The sequence below is a fragment of the Coregonus lavaretus genome (genome assembly GCF_964263955.1).
Source record: "Coregonus lavaretus genome assembly, contig: HAP1_SCAFFOLD_963, whole genome shotgun sequence".
Lineage (NCBI taxonomy): Eukaryota > Metazoa > Chordata > Actinopteri > Salmoniformes > Salmonidae > Coregonus > Coregonus lavaretus.
The window spans coordinates 82821-105086 of NW_028156082.1; positions in this window are offsets into that span (position 1 = coordinate 82821).

The following is a 22266-nucleotide window of genomic DNA, read 5'->3' on the forward strand; positions in this document are numbered from 1 at the left end:
ATTTACGCAGGCTGAGCTCCAACAGTTGCCTGTATTGTGGTACTACAGGACATTACATATCCACCTGTCTAGTAAAAGACCAGGCTTATCAGTAGGTATGAGTACACTGGTGGGCCATGCAGGGAGTCTCCCATCTCCCATTGCTCGTACTCCTCTCCATGCTATCCTGCTGTGGGGTGACCCGTCTAAATCTCTCCAGGTGTTCATTGATTCTGGGGCTGATGAGAGCTTCATGGACACTAACCTGGTGTCATAGCTGGGTATCTCCACACAACTCTTCTCCATTCCCATGGACGCCAGTGCATTGGACGGACGCTCTATTGGCAGGGTCACTCACAGGACGATTCCTGTCAACCTGCGAGTGACAGGGAATCACAGTGAATCCATGCAGTTCCTGCTCATCGAATCTCCTCATGCACCATTGGGTTTGGGATTGTCATGGCTCCAATGGTACAACCCCCTGATCGACTGGGCTACGGGTTCAATCTTCGGTTGGAGCCCGTTCTGCCACGTGCATTGCCTCAAGGTTGCGCAGCCCGCCCTGGACGTCCTCCTGCGGGCTTGGGTAAAGCCTTGGATCTCTCTGCGGTTCCCGCGGAGTATCAGGACCTCCGGGAGGTTTTCAACAAGGCCTGCGCCACATCTCTTTCTCCGCATTGACCCTATGACTGCGACATTGACCTCCTCCCTGGCACTACACCGCCTCGGGGCGGCTTTATTCTCTGTCTGCTCTGGAGACCAAGACCATGGAAGGGTACATTGAGGACTCTCTGGGGGCAGGGATCATTCGTCCTTCTTCCTCCTCTGCCGGCACAGGGTTATTCTTTGTGGAGAAGATTGACAAAACCCTGCGCCTGTGTATCGACTACCGGGGACTTAATGACATCACGGTAAAGAACCGTTACCCGCTACCACTCCCCTTCTCGGCTTTCGAGCCTCTCAAGGGGGCGACTTTATTCTCGAAGTTGGACCTTCGGAATGCCTACCATCTGTTTCGAATACGGGAAGGAGACGAATGGAAGACAGCCTTTAACACTGCTAGCGAGCACTACAAGTATCTGGTTATGCCATTCGGACTGACCAACGCACCCGCAGTGTTCCAGGCTCTGGTCAATGATGTGCTCCATGAACATGTTGAACCGGTTTGTGTTTGTCTACCTTGACAACATCCTTGTCTTTTCCCGTTCGGTTCAGGAGCACGTTCTCCACGTCAAGTCCTTCAGCACCTCCTGGAGAACTAGTTGTTTGTCAAGGCTGAGAAGTGTGAATTTCATCGCTCCACTATCTCCTTCCTGGGATACGTCATTGCTGCCGGGAACATTCAGATGGATCCTGACAAGGTGAGAGTGGTGGTGGAGTGGCCCCAACCCACATCCAGAGTGCAGCTGCAACATTTCCTGGGATTTGCTAATTTCTACCACCGCTTCATCTGGGGTTACAGCACAATGGTTAGAGCACCCTGGTTACAGAACGCTGGCTTCCCCCCTCTCTGCACTCACCTCACCCAAGGTTCTGTTCACGTGGTCCCCAGCTGCTGACCAGGCTCAAGCATCAGTTCACTACAGCCCCCATCTTAATCCATCCGGACCCATCCCGTCAGTTCGTGGTGGAGGTTGATGCCTCGGATGTTGGAGTGGGGGCCGTCCTGTCCCAGCATTCTGCCCAGGACCAAAAGCTGCATCCCTGCACTTTCCTTTCCCATTGTCTTAATCCTGCGGAGAGGAACTATGACGTTGGTAACCAGGAACTTCTTGAGGTCAAGATGGTGCTGGAGAAATGGAGACACTGGCTAGAAGGAGCGGAACATCCATTCCTAGTGTGGACCGACCATAAGAATCTGGAGTATCTCCGTTCCGCCAAGCGTCTCAACTCAAGGCAGGCTCGTTGTGCTATGTTCTTCACTCGTTTCAATTTCACCATCTCCTACCACCTTGTGTCCAAGAATGTGAAGCCTGACACCCTCTCTTGCTTGCATAGCTCCGCAGCTACACCGTCTGTCCTAGAGATCATCCTCCCTACCTCCTGTCTAGCAGCGACACTCGTCTGGGGTATTGAGGGCCTGGTCCACAAGGTGCAGCATTCCCAGCTGGACCCCGGGGGGGCCCGGCTAACCGGTTGTTCGTCCCGGATTCTGCTCGGTCGCCAGTCCTGAAATGGGCTCATTCCTCTAATCTAACCTGCCATCCCGGTTCCCGCCGGACCCTGGCCTTCCTCCGACAACGTTTTTGGTGGCCGACTATGGTTTCTGACGTCTCCGCATTTGTCGCCGCATGCACGGTGTGTGCTCAGAATAAGTCTCCGCGGCAAGCTCCAGCTGGCCTCCTTCAACCACTCCCTGTTCCTCATCACCCCTGGTCCCATATATCCCTGGACTTTGCCACTGGTCTCCCTCCATCTGATGGCAACACCACCATCCTTACGGTGGTGGATAGGTTTTCCAAAGCCGACCATTTCATCCCCTTCCCAAGTTACCTTCAGCCAATAAGACGGCCCAACTCATGGCAAAGCATGTCTTCCGAATCCATGGACTTCCGGTCGACATAGTCTCCAATCGTGGTCCTCAGTTCTCGTCCTGATTCGGGAAGGCGTTTTGCACCCTCATTGGATCGTCAGCCAGCCTGTCCTCCGGGTTTCATCCTCAATCTAACGGCCAGTCAGAGCGTGCCAATCAGGACCTGGAGACGACTCTTCGGTGCCTCATCTCGGCCAACCCCACTAACTGGAGCCAGCAGCTCTTGTAGGTGGAGTATGCCCGGAACACCCTTCTCTGCTCGGCCACTGGTCTCTCGCCCTTCGAGTGCTCTGTGGGTTATCAGTCCCTGCTCTTCCCTGAGCAAGAGGAAGAGGTCAACATACCCTCGGCCTAGATGTTTGTCCGCCGCTGTCAGTGTACCTGGAAGAGAGCCCGCAAACTTTCCCCCTATTTCATCGGCCTCCTCCCTATCTCTAAAATCCTTAGCCCCTCTGCTCTTCGTCTTCTGTTGCCCTGCACCCTCCGTATCCATCCTGCGTTTCATGGGTCCAAGAAAAAACCTGTGTCTCATTTGTCTCCTATTTCCAGAATGTATAGGCCTAGGCAATGCTGTTGGTTCATTGATTGTGCAGGGCAGTTTACAGAGCCTACAGTTACAGTGAATTTGTATTTGATTTTGAATGGCCTAGTAATAGTGCCTTTTTGTTAATTTTTTCATAATTAATAGGCTTATGCTGACACTACCTTTTATCTACAGAATATCTCACAACCATGTATTTCCATCTCCTCCTCTCTCTCCTTCCTTCGTTCCTCCAGCGTGCAGAGAGAGGTTGAATTAAATATGTTTTGTTGTGAAAACATGTTACTATCGATGTTCCCAAACAGATTTTACTTGGTTTCCCAAATTAAGCACTGGATAAATTACATGTATGATACATGATAACCACACATAATGACTTCTCATTATTGCTAATTGATTCCACAGAGTGGGAACGACAATTGGTCACCATATAAAAGGGTGCACTTGCAATTTCTTTCAACCTGGACCAGGATAGACAGCAAGGGAGAGGAAGAAATCAAAGAGCTCGTGGACAAGGGGCCCGTCAGAGAGGAGGGCATGGGCCCCATCAAAGAGGTCAAAGAGGTGGGCATGGGCCCCGTCAAAGAGGTCAAAGAGGTGGGCATGGGCCCCGTCAAAGAGGTGGGCATGGGCCCCATCAAAGAGGTCAAAGAGGTGGGCATGGCTTGCCCACCTCTGAGTGATTGAAGTGGGGAGAACAGGGCATGGCTTGGGTGGCTGGGATCCCTGAAGACCTTCTTGACCTTCCTGCAACACCTGGTGTTGTAGGTGTCCTGTAGGGCAGGCAGTGTGCACCCAATGGTGTGTTCGGCTGCACGTATCACCCTCTGAAGCACCTTGCGGTCCGCGGCAATGCAGCCCTCGATGGTGCTCCTGTAGAACACTGTGAGGGCCCTCGGGGCTTCAACCTGGCCAAAACTCGGCGCCGTGGGTTGAACCCCATTGGCCAACGGGCGACCGTGCCAGGACAACATGGGGGAAACATCTCCATGTGCGCAGCTACCTCTGAAAATGGTGTGATAGGACATAGGCCATTACTTGGATCCTACAACGCTGCACACCTCATTGTGTTTCTCAATGAAACTGAGCAGGCCTGTCTAGGTGTAGGGGTCACCTACAGTTGAAATCGGAAGTTTACATACACTTAGGTTGGAGTCATTAAAACTTGTTTTTCAACCACTCCACAAATGTCTTGTTAACAAACTATAGTTTTGGCAAGTCAGTTAGGACATCTACTTTGTGCATGACACAAGTAATTTTTCCAACAATTGTTTACAGACAGATTATTTCACTTATAATTCACTGTATCACAATTCCAGTGGGTCAGAAGTTTACATACACTAAGTTGACTGTGCCTTTAAAAGGCTTGGAAAATTCCAGAAAATGATGTCATGGCTTTAGAAGCTTCTAATTGACATAATTTGAGTCAATTGGAGGTGTACCTGTGGATGTATTTCAAGGCCTACCTTCAAACTCAGTGCCTCTTTGCTTGACATCATGGGAAAATCAAAAGAAATCAGCCAAGACCTCCGAAAAAAAATGGTAGACCTCCACAAGTCTGGTTCATCTTTGGGAGCAATTTCCAAACGCCTGAACGTACCACATTCATCTGTACGAACAATAGTACGCAAATATAAACACCATGGGACCACGCAGCCTCCATACCGCTCAGGAAGGAGACGTGTTCAGTCTCCTAGAGATGAACGTACTTTGGTGCGAAAAGTGCAAATCAATCCCAGAAAAACAGCAAAGGACCTTGTGAAGATGCTGGAGGAAACAGGTACAAAAGTATCTATATCCACAGTAAAACGAGTCTGATATCGACATAACCTGAAAGGCCGCTCAGCAAGGAAGAAGCTACTGCTCCAAAACTGCCATAAAAAAGCCAGACTATGGTTTGCAACTGCAAAGATCGTACTTTTTAGAGAAATGTCCTCTGGTCTGATGAAACAAAAATAGAACTGTTTGGCCATAATGACCATCGTTATGTTTGGAGGAAAAAGGGGGATCTTGCAAGCCGAAGGACACCATCCCAACCGTGAAGCACCGGGGTGGCAGCATCATGCTGTGGAGGTGCTTTGCTGCAGGAGGGACTGGTGCACTTCACAAAATAGATAGATGATAAATAGATAAATAAATAGATGGCATCCCGAGTGGCGCAGTGGTCTAAGGCACTGCATCGCAGTGCTAGCTGTGCCACTAGAGTTCCTGGTTTGAATCCAGGCTCTGTCGTAGCCGGCCGCGACCGGGAGACCCATGGGGCGGCGCACTATTGGCCCAGTGTCGTCTAGGGTAGGGGAGGGAATGGCCGGCAGGGATGTAGCTCAGTTGGTAGAGCATGGCGTTTACTTTATCCTATCCCAGGTATTCCTTAAAGAGGTAGGTTCAAGTGTCTCCGGAAGGTGGTGAGTGACTCCGCTGTCCTGGCGTCGTGAGGGAGCTTGTTCCACCATTGGGGTGCCAGAGCAGCGAACAGTTTTGACTGGGCTGAGCGGGAACTGTGCTTCCGCAGAGGTAGGGGGGCCAGCAGGCCAGAGGTGGATGAATGCAATGCCCTCGTTTGGGTGTAGGGACTGATCAGAGCCTGAAGGTACGGAGGTGCCATTCCCCTCGCAGCTCCGTAGGCAAGCACCATGGTCTTGTAGCAGATGCGAGCTTCAACTGGAAGCCAGTGGAGTGTGCGGAGGAGCGGGGTGACGTGAGAGAACTTGAGAAGGTTGAACACCAGACGGGCTGCGGCATTCTGGATGAGTTGTAGGGGTTTAATGGCACAGGCAGGGAGCCCAGCCAACAGCGAGTTGCAGTAATTCAGACAGGAGATGACAAGTGCCTGGATTAGGACGTTCTCAATGATAACTGTTTTGCTTCCTTCTCTCTCCTTGCCCTGGGCTTGAACCAGGGACCCTCTGCACACATCGACCAAAGTCAAGCTCGAAGCATCGTTACCCGTCGCTCCACAAAAGTTGCGGCCCTTGCAGAGCAACTACTTCAAGGTCTCATAGCGAGTGACGTCACCGATTGAAACGATACTAGCGCGCACCACTAACTAGCTTGACATTTCACACCGGTTACATTTACAATCCAAATGAATGCGTAATGACAGGATTTGAATGAAAGACTGGCTGCGTTACAAGTGTGAGTTTTGTACTAGGAGTTGTGAAAATGTACCACATACTTGTGAAAATAGTACCAAAGAGATTTAAAAAACTGTAACCTTTTACTGCAGTGGGCTAAATTAGGGTCACAGAGAGTGATTCTTGGTAGTCTGAAACAATTCTACTTTGAATCCAAAGTATACACCTCACACACATGGTTATCGGCTTAACAAAAAGAAGACACCAGTACAATGTCAGATATAGAGTTGAAATGTATTCCATTTTGAGTTTACACCCCAATATTACACTTTATATACATCACAGAAGACTCAAATATAACAAAACCGTTTGACGTAGAAACACCTGATTTTCAGCGGGTAAAAAAAATTAATGTTTATTAATTACGAAATTGTGAAAAATATTAAATAACAATCCACCCATGAGGCCACTAGAGGGCAATTTGGTCATTTGACTGCAGGAAAGGGGTACAATCATTTTACTATTTAGATTAGCTGAGTCAGCAATCACTAAATCGATTAGTTGTGTCAGCAATCAGTTTGACAAGTCTCAATTGTAGTTGGAGTGGAAAACTGAATTCTCCCCTCAGCAATTACTGTAGTCTATGGCAGTGGACAGCACCAAAAAATAAAATGTATGTTCTACTTTCCATTCTCGCTATATATGATGCAGTCAAGTGTTTTACAATAAAAAAATGAATGACAGAGTTACATAAACATAAATGCAGAAGGTCACATAGTCAAGATTTTTTTTAAAGTCCTTTGAAACCTATAAAATGGGTTGTGCGCAGAGGGTTCTTTGGCAGAGAAGCATGTCTTCGTGAGAAATGTAAATGTAAGACCTTTACTTTTTTGTTATTTTTCTCTGATTGACATCAGTCTGCAAGCTTCATTGCCTTACAACGTAGAGACCATTCTTTCATTTCACTGGTCTAGGGACAATAAAAGGTTGTTTTGCAACTCTTTCACAGAGGAAAGATCATTGACTGTTAAAACTCTGGAGAACAGATTGATATATTGTAGTACTTGGCTCTCTAATGTTTTGATTTGAAAAGTGTCCAATATTGTATTGGTTGGTTTCACCTACATGGTTGCTACTTGCATTTGCATTTTTGATTCCGCCTACATGGTTGCTACTTACATTTTTTTTGGTAACACTTAGAGTACTTTGATATGTAGAATTCATAAAGCATTCATAAAGCTCTTAATATCAGTGGCGGTCAGTGCCGTTTATGATGAGGGAGGACTATTTATTTTTTATGAGCATGGCCTTATTTCTATTACAGCATATTGGACGACTGTCATTCATGTTCCATTCACCCAGTTCAATGTAACATCGATAAGTTACTACATGATAGTCACATTATCCCTATACCCATCATGAGGTTGCTACAAGCTAACCTATGAATTAAAGTTTACAACGTAGGTGCACAGGTCGAGAAAAAATAATAATCAAGGTGAAAGACATTGACACATTCAATACCGCCTTGCACACTCTTGCCTGCATCTAGCTGATCTAGGGTGTAATCATTAATCCAACAGTTGCAAACAAGAGTTTCTATTGGACAAATTCAGGTATGTTTATCCCCGTTCTGTTTGCTTCCGTTTAAGAAACGTTTTTCAACAGAATCGGCAGAATGAATACACCCCTGATCACACACAAACACATTTCACTTTCATAATATATAATATAATATGCCATTTAGCAGACGCTTTTATCCAAAGTGAATTACAGTCATGCGTGCATACATTTTTACGTATGGGTGGTCCCGGGGATCAAACCCACTACCCTGGCGTTACAAGCGCCATGCTCTACCAATTGAGCTACAGAGGACCAGCTTCATAGCAGCCACATACAAACAGCATGATCCCTGATCGTTGTATAATTCCTTCTCTCATCTACATGCTCTCCTCCTCTCACCTTTTCCTTTCACTTGTGGACTTCAGTGCACAACACATCAGCTGTCTGTGACCAGGCGAAAAAACCTTTCCTAGCCAAACCTTCATAACCGCTGTGACGCCCCTCCCACTCTGTCTGCCGTATTCTCTCTCTTTGCTCTTGTTTCCTTATTAGGATGCCGGTGGGCGGAGTTGGGAGGGTTGTCAACTACATGGGAAACACCTGGGCCGGGTGTGTCCCAGCATAAATGGACCTCTTCCACATTCATTGAGGAGACTCTCTCCAGGCAGATACTTTGACTTTGGTTGTGATATTTTTGTGGGTTTTTTTGGTTGTTTGCTTTGGCACCTTTCAACACTTTGCATTATTACATTTATGCCTGCAAACACTCACTTACACTACTGATTACTGATTACACACACCATTGTTATTTGATTTAGTTTACTTTAGCTAATAAATATATATTTTGGGTATTCCTTGTCTCCACGTGTCTCCCTTTTGTTACGAACTTGAGCCGGTTCGTGACAAGTGGGGGCTCGTCTGGGATCTTGAACTGGTTGTGTTTGGGAGACCGTGGAGTTAATGTCCAATTCTGTAGGGTCTTTCTTTGTAAATTTTGTTAGTTTGTTTGAGTTTGATAGGCCCAGTATTGGTTGCCTTTGGGTTTTGTACTGCGTTGGAGAGAGTACATTGGTTAGTTTCCAGTCCCTGCCCAGCCTGGAAACTCTTGCTCTACTCGCTGTTGGGACACCGGTCTGAGGAGGTGAGTACAATCGGCTGTGTACCTCAGTGGGAGATTGGGTAGGGTAGTGACATTTGCTACCCGGAGCTATAGCTTTTTCCCCTGATAGGCTTAGTGACGTGTTTTGTTTTGGGATACGTTGGGCATGGTTAAATGTTTGTTATTTTTGTGTGGTGTCTGTGGACAGAGCAGTTGTCTCGGGGGCACATCCGTGGCTTGGGGAAATCTACCAGCGTGCTGGGGGGTTTAATTCCTTGCCAGCGGGCTACAGTGCGTAATTACCCACCGCGAATCTGCACGAAGACTAGGGTTGAGTTATTGTAGGTTTTGGGGAAGCTCCATATCCCAGCTCTCTTCTGTGGTGCTCGGTGTGATTGTCATTTCTCTTGTGTCTGGTGTGCTCAGCAGAGGGGTTGAGCAAGATTATTATGATATATATATATATATATATATATATTTTTTTTTTTTTTCCTGATTATGGCGTCTAATGTAGATGAGTTCATTCGCTTTCCATCAGAAGAACTGTTAGAATTATGTACTAAAGAACAGCTGTTGAAGGTTGCTGAACACTACAAGGTTGAAAAAGGTGATAAACGTCAAAAACATTCTATTAGGTTAATATTGAAGGCCAATTTGATGGAGAGTGGTATTCTGGATGTTACCACTGGGGCAGCCTCTGCTGAGGACACGTTGTCTCCCCGATATGTTCCAATGACCGCTCCATCGGTTAGTCATAGTAGTCTTCTTTTTGAACAGCAGAAAGAACTGCTTCTGTTACAGCGGGAGCATGAACAAGCTAAAATGGAGCATGATCGTGTAAAATATGAAAGGGAATTGGAATTTAAACAGGATATGGAGCGTGCTAAAATCAAGCTGCAACAAGAGCGACTAGAGTTGGTTAGGGAAGGAAAGCTCTCAGGGGAGAGTTTGCTCTGGGAAGGTGATCCAGAGTTACCTAGGGGTCGTTCCTCTTTTGGTCGTAATCCAGACACATTTGATATTGTTGGGAATTTACGGTTGTTGCCCCAGTTTAATGAAAAGGACCCGGAGACATTCTTTTCGTTGTTTGAGCGTGGTGCTGACGCTAGGAGTTGGCCTGATTCTGATCGCACTTTGATGTTGCAGTGTGTGCTGACTGGTAAAGCGCAAGAAGCATATTCAGCTCTTAGTGTAGCCGACAGTGTCAGTTATGATAAGGTTAAAACGGCTGTGTTACAGAGTTACGAATTGGTCCCTGAGGCTTACCGCCAACGATTTAGAACTTTAAAAAGGGATGATCAGCAGACTCGTGTTGAGTTTGCGCGAATATTATCTTCACAGTTTAATCGCTGGTGTTCCGCCTCTGCAGTTATGACTTTCCAAGGGCTGTGTGATCTGATTATGTTAGAACAATTTAAGGACACAATCCCTGATCGTATAGCGACGTACATTAACAAACGAAAAATAAAGACTGTCGCTGAAGCTGCGGTTTTGGCAGATGAATATGTGTTGACTCACACACATTTTTTTGCAGAACCCCGTATTCGGAGTGAGTGGGGGCGTTCGCAGAGATTTGGGCCTCGCTCGCCGAAATACTTCGGTTCTCGGGCAGAGTTTCATTCAACTGGGGTTGAGCCTGATACCCGTGGTAAAACTGACTTTGGTCAAGAGTGTCACTACTGTCGAGAATTAGGTCATTGGAAAAATGAATGTCCGATTCTTAGGTCTAGGGATAAATTCAGTACAGGTGCTTATGGTAAATCGAGGCCTATAGCGTTAGCAGCGCCTGTTCCACATCAGTTCACTCCTGACGCATTGTCTCATGCCCAGAGCCATGTGAAGGGCTATATTGATCCCGACTATTTACCTTTTGTTACGGAGGGTTTTGTGTCTATGGTAGGAAGTAAGAACCTAGTGCCAGTAAAGATCCTAAGAGATACAGGTGCCTCTGAATCATTTGTGTTGGAATCTGTGTTACCCTTCTCTGCGGAGACTGATTCGGGGAATAGTGTTCTAATTAGGGGAATAGGTTTGAACACTCTGTCAGTTCCATTGCATAAACTGATGTTGGATTGTGGACTGGTGAAAGGTGAGGTTGTTGTGGGGGTGCGTCCTTCATTGCCTATTGAGGGTATTGACATGATCCTTGGAAATAACTTGGCTGGGGAGTGTGTGTGGCCTATCGTGTTTCCATCTTTAGTGGTTTCCACTAAGCCTTCAATTGTAGGGATTCCTGATGAGAGTGCGCAGAATTTTCCAGAGGTGTTTTCTGCGTGTGCAGTGACGCGTTCTATGATCCCTGACGACTTGGTCACGGAACTGGCTAACGAGAATACCATAAAGAAGTCTGTTACTGTTTTCCCTGTTATCCCGTTATCTGTATCCCGCTCCGATTTAATCGAGGCGCAACGGGCTGACCCTACATTAGAAGAGTTGCGGGACCAAATTGTGCCTGTGGAACAGTTGGGAGATGTCGCACAGGGCTATTTTCTCCAAGAGGAGGTCCTGATGAGAAAGTGGATGTCTCATGGTAGTTGTTTTCTGGGGGAGGCGATTAGTCAGGTTGTGGTACCAGTTAAGCTTCGTGAGTTGGTGCTGACAACTTCTCACAACGACGTTGCTGGGCATATGGGTGTGAGAAAAACCTACAATCGCATATTACGAAATTTTTTTTGGCCAAGATTAAAGAGGGATGTTTCTGATTTCATCAAAACTTGTCACACCTGTCAATTAACTGGTAAACCTAATCAAGCTATTAAGCCGGTACCACTGTACTGTACTCAGTAAACCTTTTGAGTATCTGATTATTGACTGTGTTGGTCCTCTGCCTCGTTCCAGAAAGGGTAGTAATTATTTGTTGACTGTGATGTGTCAGACCACTAGGTTTCCTGCTGCCTATCCTCTCCGGTCTATCACGACTAAGTCTGTGTTAAAAGCTTTGACTCAGTTTTTCTCACTGTTTGGAATCCCTAAGGTCATTCAAAGTGATCAAGGATCTAATTTCACCTCAAATCTCTTTGGACAGGTTCTCCAACAACTCCATATTAAACACAACTTGTCTAGCGCTTATCATGCCCAAAGTCAAGGAGCACTGGAACGTTTCCATCAAACACTTAAGTCTTTGTTGAGAGCTTATTGTACTGAGATGGATAAGGATTGGGAGGAGGGGTTGCCTTGGTTACTGTTAGCTGCTAGGGAGGTTTCACAGGAGAGCACAGGTTTTAGCCCAAATGACCTAGTGTTTGGACATAGGGTGCGTGGGCTTTTATCTGTTCTCCAGGATGACTGGAAGTCTCCCGAGCCTCCTCAGTCCCTGTTATCATATGTGTGTGATTTTCGGCGACGCTTGTATGCTGCTGGTGAAATGGCTAAAGAGAAGCTATCATCTTCACAGGACAGGATGAAGAGCATATATGATCGGCGAGCTGAGCCTCGTCACTTTAGTCCAGGTGATCAAGTTCTGGCTCTGCTGCCAATTGTTGGTTCTCCTTTTCAAGCTAAGTTTCAAGGTCCATATACATTTACATTTACATTTTAGTCATTTAGCAGACGCTCTTATCCAGAGCGACTTACAGGAGCAATTAGGGTTAAGTGCCTTGCTCAAGGGCACATTAACGTCATTTAGCAGACGCTCTTAGCCAGAGCGACTCACAAATTGGTGCGTTCACCCTATAGCCAGTGGGATAACCACTTTACAATTTGGGGGGGGGGGGGGGGGGGGTTAGAAGGATTACTTTATCCTATCCCAAGTATTCCTTAAAGAGGTGGGGTTTCAAATGTCTCCGGAAGGTGGTGAGTGACTCCGCTGTCCTGGCGTCGTGAGGGAGCTTGTTCCACCATTGGGGTGCCAGAGCAGCGAACAGTTTTGCCTGGGCTGAGCGGGAACTATGCTTCCGCAGAGGAAGGGGAGCCAGCAGGCCAGAGGTGGATGAACGCAATGCCCTCGTTTGGGTGTAGGGACTGATCAGAGCCTGAAGGTACAGAGGTGCCGTTCCCCTCACTGCTCCATAGGCAAGCACCATGGTCTTGTAGCGGATGCGAGCTTCAACTGGAAGCCAGTGGAGTGTGCGGAGGAGGGGGGTGACGTGAGAGAACTTGGGAAGGTTGAACACCAGACGGGCTGCGGCATTCTGGATGAGTTGTAGGGGTTTAATGGCACAGGCAGGGAGGCCAGCCAACAGCGAGTTGCAGTAGTCCAGACGGGAGATGACAAGTGCCTGGATTAGGACCTGTGCCGCTTCCTGTGTAAGGCAGGGTCGTACTCTCCGAATGTTGTAGAGCATGAACCTGCAGGAGCGGGTCACCGCCTTGATGTTGGCGGAGAACGACAGGGTGTTGTCCAGGGTCACGCCTAGGCTCTTCGCACTCTGGGAGGAGGACACAGCGGAGTTGTCAACCGTGATGGCGAGATCATGGAACGGGCAGTCCTTCCCCGGGAGGAAGAGCAGCTCCGTCTTGCCAGGGTTCAGCTTGAGGTGGTGATCCGTCATCCATACTGATATGTCTGCCAGACATGCAGAGATGCGATTCGCCACCTGGTTATCAGAAGGGGGAAAGGAGAAGATTAGTTGTGTATCGTCAGCGTAGCAATGATATGAAAGGCCATGTGAGGATATGACAGAGCCAAGTGACTTGGTGTATAGGGAGAAAAGGAGAGGGCCTAGAACTGAGCCCTGGGGGACACCAGTGGTGAGAGCACGTGGTGCGGAGACAGCTTCTCGCCACGCCACTTGGTAGGAGCGACCGGTCAGGTAGGACGCAATCCAGGAGTGAGCCGCGCCGGAAATGCCCAGCTCGGAGAGGGTGGAGAGGAGGATCTGATGGTTCACAGTATCAAAGGCAGCAGACAGGTCTAGACGGACAAGAGCAGAGGAGAGAGAGTTAGCTTTAGCAGTGCGGAGAGTCTCCGTGACACAGAGAAGAGCAGTCTCAGTTGAATGACCAGTCCTGAAACCTGATTGGTTTGGATCAAGAAGGTCATTCTGAGAGAGATAGCAAGAGAGTTGGCTAAAGACGGCACGCTCAATAGTTTTGGAAAGAAAAGAAAGAAGGGATACTGGTCTGTAGTTGTTGACATCAGTGGGGTCGAGTGTTGGTTTTTTGAGAAGGGGAGCAACTCTCGCTCTCTTGAAGACGGCAGGGACATGGCCAGCGGTCAAGGATGAGTTGATCAGAGAGAGAGGGGGGGGGGGGGGGGGGGGGGGGGATTCAGGAGGGAGGAAAATGTGGCAAAGAGCTTCCTAGGGTTAGAGGCAGATGCTTGGAATTTAGAGTGGTAGAAGGTGGCTTTAGCATCAGAAACAGATGAAGAAAATGTAGAGAGGAGGGAGTGAAAAGATGCCAGGTCGGCAGGGAGTTTAGTTTTCTTCCATTTCCGCTCCGCTGCCCGGAGCTCTGTTCTGTGAGCTCGCAATGAGTCATCAAGCCACAGAGCTGGAGGGGAGGACCGAGCCGGCCGGGAGGATAGGGGACACAGAGAGTCAAAGGATGCAGAAAGGGAGGAGAGGAGGGTTGAGGAGGCAGAATCAGGAGATTGGAGGGAGAAGGATTGAGCAGAGGGAAGAGATGATAGGATGGAAGAGGAGAGAGTAGTGGGAGAGAGAGAGCGAAGGTTGCGGCGGCGCATTACCATCTGTGTAGGGGCAGAGTGAGTAGTGTGGGAGGAGAGCGAGAGAGAAAAAGGAAACAAAGTAGTGGTCGGAGACATGGAGGGGAGTTGCAGTGAGATTAGTAGAGGAGCAGCATCTAGTGAAGATGAGGTCAAGCGTATTGCCTGCCTTGTGAGTAGGGGGGGACGGTGAGAGGGTGAGGTCAAAAGAGGAGAGGAGTGGAAAGAAGGAGGCAGAGAGAAATGAGTCAAATGTGGATATAGGGAGGTTGAAATCCCCCAAAACTGTGAGGGGTGAGCCATCCTCAGGGAAGGAACTTATCAAGGCGTCAAGCTCATTGATGAACTCTCCAAGGGAACCTGGAGGGCGATAGATGACAAGGATATTAAGCTTAAATGGGCTAGTGACTGTGACAGCATGGAATTCAAATGAGGAGATAGACAGATGGGTTAGGGGAAAAATTGAGAATGTCCACTTGGGAGAAATGAGGATTCCTGTACCACCACCCCTCTGACCAGATGCTCTCGGGGTATGCGAGAACACATGGTCAGACGAGGAGAGAGCAGTAGGAGTAGCAGTGTTTTCAGTGGTGATCCATGTTTCCGTCAGCGCCAGGAAGTCGAGGGACTGGAGGTTGGCATAGGCTGGGATGAAGTCAGCTTTGTTGGCAGCAGAACGGCAGTTCCAGAGGCTGCCTGCGACCTGGAACTCCACGTGGGTGGTGCGTGCAGGGACCACCAGGTTAGAGAGGCAGCAGCCACGCGGTGTGGTGCGTTTGTGTAGCCTGTGCAGAGAGGAGAGAACAGGGATAGGCAGAGGCATAGTTGACAGGCTGTAGCAAATGGCTACAAAAATGCAGAGGAGATCGGAATGAAATGAGCTAAGCATCTGGGAGCGGAGAGAGCAGGGCCTCCCTCACCAAAAAACTTCTACCTCAGAAACTAAAATTGTTTCACTGAACCACCCGAACAAAAACTCTCCCAACTTCCACCTTTAGAAATCAGAATTGTTGTGAACCACAGCGGTTCAATGTTTAAAGGAATAGACTCAACCCACTTTATTCAACTATGACACCATAGCTAACTAGCAAGCTAGCATCCAATAACAATAACACACCTTATAGCACCAACCCTTGGTCACAACAAACCACCAATAGTGTGATAACACACTAAACAGATCATTCGTGTCTGTGTCAAGTTCCTTTCATGACGCAGCAATGATTAGACGTTGGCTAGCTAGGACAAGTATATTGTATTTAGCTACTACCGTACAGTTAGCTGGTCGTGTTGGGTAGCTAGCAATGGCCACTGTGTTGACTTTGTTTGAAGAACGGCTAGCTAGCTAGCTTCGTGCTACACCCGGCACACAATGGCTATTGTGTTGACTCTGACTCTGTTCGAAAAAGCGGCTAGGTAGCTCGCTTCGTGCTACAGCCGGCACTGCCAAGACACAGATACTACCCACAACAACCCAGGATGCCTAGCTATGACGCCGTAGCTAACTTGCAAGCTAGCATCCATTAACACACAATTTAGCATCAATACTTGGTTACAACAAACTGCCAGGAGTGTGTTAGCACACTAAACAGATAATTCAAGTCCGTGTCTAGTTCCTTTCATAACGCATAACGCAGCAAAAATTAAATGATGGCTAGGACTACATTAACATTGGAAACAGCTCTCCAGCATTGCTAATCGATACCAGTAGCTACCCGCTAGCTAGCTAGCCTCGTGCTTCGATACTAACCTACAATTACGTACGGAAACCTACAATAACAGCAATACTAACCTATAATAAATACAATACCTAACTACAGCTAACTACCTACCTACGATCTAATACATGGTTAAGCTTTACTCAACACCATATGAGAAGCTTACCTCCTGCTTACCTCCAGCTAGAGAAAAACACGACAGTGGTGCGCCAGTACACTGAGCAAAATTATCTAGTTGCCACTCCAGAACGGAGGAAAGCACACCAACTGTGCCATGTAAATTTGTTGAAACCCTATTATGCACGTTCCTCTGAGACTGAACAGGGGGAGTCTACAGAGGACGGTAAGGCTGTTCTTTTGGCTGATACTGTTTATTCCCTGGATTCTGGTCATGCTAGGTCTGTGCAGGAGCAGGAAGATGTTTCTGGTTCTGTAGATTGAAGAATTCAGAGACACTGGAGATTTTAGATAGCCGCCTTACTCATCTACCTGTTGATGGGCGGAAAGAGATGGTTGGTCTGATTCGGGGATTTCCAGGGTTGTTTTCTGATACACCAACACGTACAAACTTAATAGAACATGATATTGACATTGGAGATGCTGACCCCATTCGTCAACGGTTCTATAGAGTTTCTTCAGAGAAACTGCGTTGTCTGGATGCTGAGGTCAGGTACATGCTGGAGAGTAAAATAGCAGAGCCTTCTTTCTCCAGTTGGGCTTCTCCCTGTATCTTGGTCAGTAAATCGGATGGAACAAACAGATTTTGTACGGACTACCGTAAGGTAAATGATGTCACTAAGCCGGATTCATTTCCTCTTCCTCGGATGGAGGACTTGCCTTGATCAAGTCGGCGAAGCTAAGTTTGTGAGCAAATTTGACCTGTTAAAGGGCTATTGGCAGGTGCCACTGACGAGTAGGGCATGTGAAATCTCTGCCTTTATTACACCTTTTGGTCTGTACTCGTATTCGGTTATGAGTTTCGGACTGCGTAATGCGCCTGCAACTTTTCAGCGACTTATGAACAGGGTTGTCTCTGGTCTGGCCGGGTGCGCTGTTTATCTGGACGATGTAGTGATATATGCAGATACTTGGGAGGAACATCTGTCCCGTATTCAAGCCTTGTTCGGACGTCTGGCTGCGGGTCGTCTCACGATAAATTTGGCTAAATGTGAGTTTGCTCAGGCGACTGTTACATACCTTGGAAAGGTGGTTGGGCAGGGTGAAGTGCGTCCTGTTCGGGCTAAAGTGGTAGCTATTGATGCTTTTCCACTACCAACTACTAAAAAGGAACTGATGCGTTTCTTGGGAATGATTGGGTATTATCGTGGTTTTTGTAGGAATTTCTCTACTGTGGTCGCTCCCTTGACAGATTTGCTGAAAGCTAAGGCTGTGTACGTATGGTCTTCTCATTGTCAACAGGCTTTCGAAGATGCAAAGAGGTTGCTTACTTCAACACCGGTACTGGCTGCTCCTCGTGTGGATTTGTCATTTACCTTGCAGGTGGATGCTAGTCATGTGGGGGCGGGTGCAGTTTTGCTGCAAGCAGATGTGGCTGGGGTTGAGAGGCCTGTTAGTTTCTTTTCCAAAAAGTTTAACCATTATCAGTTGAATTATTCAGTCATTGAAAAATAAGCATTAGCACTTATATGGGCGCTACAACACTTTGAAGTGTATGTTGGGTCGGGTGTAGTACCTATTGTGGTCTACACCGACCATAACCCTCTCACCTTTTTGAGGTCCATGAGGTGTCCTAATCAGAGGATAATGAGATGGTGTTTATTTTTACAATCCTTCCATCTAGATGTGCGGCACATCCGGGGGACTGATAACGTGATTGCTGATGCGCTCTCTCGTGCGCCCTGTTCATGAATATTGATGTGACCGACCATTGTTTGATTTTGTCATGTTCTATCTTTCCTGTTTGTTCCCTCCTAGTCTTGTATTTTTCTTTCCTCTTAAAGGTTGATTCCTGTGTAAAGTTTGCTGAGGTCTGGAGAGGAGGATGATGGGTGGGGCAAGTGGAGGTGTGAACATGTACAAATTGTTGGTTTGGGACGCAGGGGCTGGTACGTTGGTCCGGGGTCCTTGTTGGTCCCCGGTCTTATGGGGGGGGGGGGGGTGTGACGCCCCTCCCACTCTGTCTGCCGTTTCTCTCTTTGCTCTTGTTTCCTTATTAGGATGCCGGTGGGCGGAGTTGGGAGGGTCGTCAGCTACATGGGAAACACCTGGGCCGGGTGTGTCCCAGCATAAATGGACCTCTTCCACATTCATTGAGGAGACTCTCTCCAGGCAGATACTTTGACTTTGGTTGTGATATTTTTGTGTATTTTTTTTGGTTGTTAGCTTTGGCACCTTTCAACACTTTGCATTATTACATTTATGCCTGCAAACACTCACTTACACTACTGATTACTGATTACACACACCATTGTTATTTGATTTAGTTTACTTTAGCAAATAAATATATATTTTGGGTATTCCTTGTCTCCACGTGTCTCCCTTTTGTTACGAACTTGAGCCGGTTCGTGACACCGCTAACCGCTACACACAGCCTACATCGTTGTCACCATATTAGCTAACGTCAGTCAACATAGATACTAGAATTAACGCGTTAGTAAACCAGCAACAATCATGCTGTCACGTCTCCTCCCGTTGCTCCCCTCCGGCGCTCTGATTCGCCGGTCTACTGAGCCACCGGTCTGAGCGCACCACCTCGGCAACACTGGAATGGAAACCCAACGCACCCTAATCACCTCCAGCGCACCTGCACCTCATCATCTCATCACCACCCCTATATAACCCTGGACTGTTCAGCGTTGTGTTGTGTGTGTGATTGTTAGTGTCATGTCGTGTACTCACTCTTTGTTGTTCTCTTGCTCAGTGTTAAGTAAACCTTTACATTGTTGATTCCTGTGTCTGCGTCCTGCCTCTTCGTATCCTCAGTACTCATACCAGATTCACACACCAATCACGAAGATGGATTCAGCAGGTAATCCTCCTGGAGTTTCCCAGCACCAGCAGCAGATTACCCAGCTGAACACCGCCATGCAGGATGTGCTCCAAACGCTGCATAAACTGACCATCGCTCCGGTTCCACCTCAGAGAGCGGCGAGTGCACCCAGTCCACCTCCTCCCATGCTATCATCAACGTCTGAGGGACCCCTCGCCCTGCTGGAGCGCTTTGACAAAAAACGCCGAAATGTAGAGGCTTCCTGCTTCAGGTTTCACTGTATTTGGCGCGTCAGCGTGGTGCATCTCCATCGGACCAAGCCAGGATAGCGCTGGTGATTTCGCTACTGAAGGGAAAGGCGCTGGATTCGGCCACGGCAGTCTGGGAAGACCGCGGCACTGCCCTACTCCACCTTCCTCGCTCGGTTCAGGGCGGTGTTTGATCATCCCACGGAGGGAAAGGACGGGGATGAGTGTCTCCTCCGGCTACAACAGGGAGAGGAGGCCGCGTTTGAGTGCGCCCTTAGCTTTCACATGATGTCGGCGTTTTCCGGCTAGAATGAGCGTGCACTGCGCACGGCCTTTAGGAGAGGCTTACGGAAGGACATCACGACGGAACTTGCATGTCGGGACGACGAGATGGACCTTGATACCCTCATCGCCACGTCCATTCGTCTTGACAACATGTTGAGAGACCAACGGCGTTCCCAACACCACCCGGAGCCTCTACGCTCACCCCATCTGAGCTATGGAAGCTGCCCTGCCTCCGAGCCCTCACCCATGGAAGTGGGCAGCACCCCCTACACCACCACGGACCACAGATCTCCTGGCAGCTCCCTAACTATGCGGTATGACTCCCGTCGCCGCTCAGTGAGTGTTCCGTCATCACCTGTCACCAAACCATTGTTTTTAGTTCCCCTAACAGTGAACTTCGCTTTTTTCTCTTCGCTTTCCACGGTATTGATAGACTCCGGATCAGTGGGGAACCTTATCGATAGGGAGCTGGTCTCTAAATGGGGGTTGCCCACCGTGCCACTGCCTTCTCCGCTACACGTCACCTCGCTGGACAATAAACCCCTTGGATCAGGCACCATTATGCACGTCACTCTCCCCATCACCATTCCCACACTACCGGAGCACCACGAGGAGCTGTCCTTCCACATCGTCACGTCACCCCTTCACCGGATCGTCTTGGGACTGCCCTGGCTCAGACTACACAACCCCACCATCAATTTGATCACCAAGAGGATCACTGCCTGGTCCCCCTCATGCCGGAAGACCTGCCTGCCGGTGGTTTGTTGTTCCACGTCAGTCTGGAGTCCGCCCTCCAGCCCAACATTCCAAGTGAGTATGCAGATCTCTCCGAAGTCTTCTCTGCCTCCAAGGCTAAGAGTCTCCTGGGACTGTGCCATTGACCTGCTGGAGGGACAACCTCCCCCAAATAGTCACATTTACCCCCTTTCCAAAGCGGAGACTGAGGCCATGGAGAAGTATGTGGCGGAGACCCTGAAACAGGGGTTCATCAGACGCGCTACCTCTCCTGCCTCCGCCAGCTTCTTCTTCGTGGCCAAAAAAGACGGAGGACTGAGGCCGTGCATTGACTACTGGGGGCTGAACGCAGTCACCACCAAGTACCGGTACCCCCTCCCTCTGGTTCCGTCGGCCATCGAGCAGCTGCGAGGGGCCTGGTACTTTACCAAGTTGGACCTGAGGAGTGCCTACAACCTGATCCGAATCCGGGAAGGAGACGAGTGGAAGACGGCATTCAGCACTACCTCAGGCCACTATGAATACTGTGTCATGCCCTACGGCCTCGCCAATGCACCTTCTGTGTTCCAGTCCTTCGTCAATGTCATGTTCCGAGACAAGCTGAGTAGACCGGTGGTGGTGTACATCGACGATATCCTGATCTACTCGGCTACGTTCGAGGAGCACGTCAGGGACGTCCGAGTGGTCCTACTCCGCCTCCGGGAACACAGCCTGTTGGTGAAGTGGGAGAAATGTGACTTCCACCAACAGGCCATCTCCTTCCTGGGATACAGGATCAGTCCTCAGGGGGTGTTCATGGAAAGAGCGAAGACAGATGTCGTCAGGTCATGGCCAGTCCCCACCACCATCAAGGGCCTACAGAGCTGGGCTTTACAAATTTCTACCAGCGTTTCATCAGGTCCTTCAGCTCCATAGCCGCCCCGCTCACCTCTCTCCTTAAGGGGGGGCCTCAGAAGCTGGCCTGGAACCCTGAGGCTGACACTGCCTTCAAGACGGATGAACTCTTGTCAAGCCAGGTGGACCCAATTTCTTACTCGGTTTCAGTTTATTCTGTCCTACCGCCCAGGATCCCAGAATGTGAAAGCCGACGCACTCTCCAGGATGCACCATACCAGAGAAAGGAAGGATCTGGGGGGTCCCATCCTGCCCTCGTCTCTCATCGTGGCACCTGTCATTTGGGATGTGGATGAAGACATCCGCCTGGCGGCTCAGGAGGACCCAGCACCTGCCAATGCCCCTCCGGGGCACGTGTATGTACCCACCAGGGTCCGTGACCGCCTGCTGATCTGGGCACACCACCCTTACGGCAGAGCACTCCGGTCTACGCGCACCCTATATTCTCTCTCACAAAAAAACTGGTGGCCCACCTTGGCTACTGATATCTCCTGCGACATCAACTCCTGTTCCGTATGTGCCCAAACGAAGACACCTCGGAATGCCCCAGCAGGCAAACTAGTTCCTCTCCCAGTGCCTCAGCGACCTTGGTTACACCTGTCCATAGACTTTGTCACCGACCTCCCACGTTCTGACGGCTTCAATACAGTCCTAGTGGTCGTAGATCGGTTCTCCAAATCATGGCTTTTTTTGCCACTAACTGTTCTTCCTTCTGCTTTCCAGGTCGCTGAGGTCCCGTTCCAACAGGTCTTCCGGCATAATGGACTTCCGGAGGACATCGTCTCGGACCGTGGCCCCCGATTCACCTCCCGAGTGTGGAAAGCTTTCCTGGAGAAGATCGGGGCTGGACATTGACGGGAGTCAGGCGTATGCGGTTGCTTAGATTGATAGAACAGTCCGTGTTTATTGTGTGATGTAAGACTGGAAGATTTAGCAGCTTGCTTGTTTCAAATTGAAAGACTCACTTATTCAACATGAATAGTGAGATGATTTCGAGGAAGTCATTTGTTGCGTTGCCTAATGATTTGATAGTTTAAACTACTGT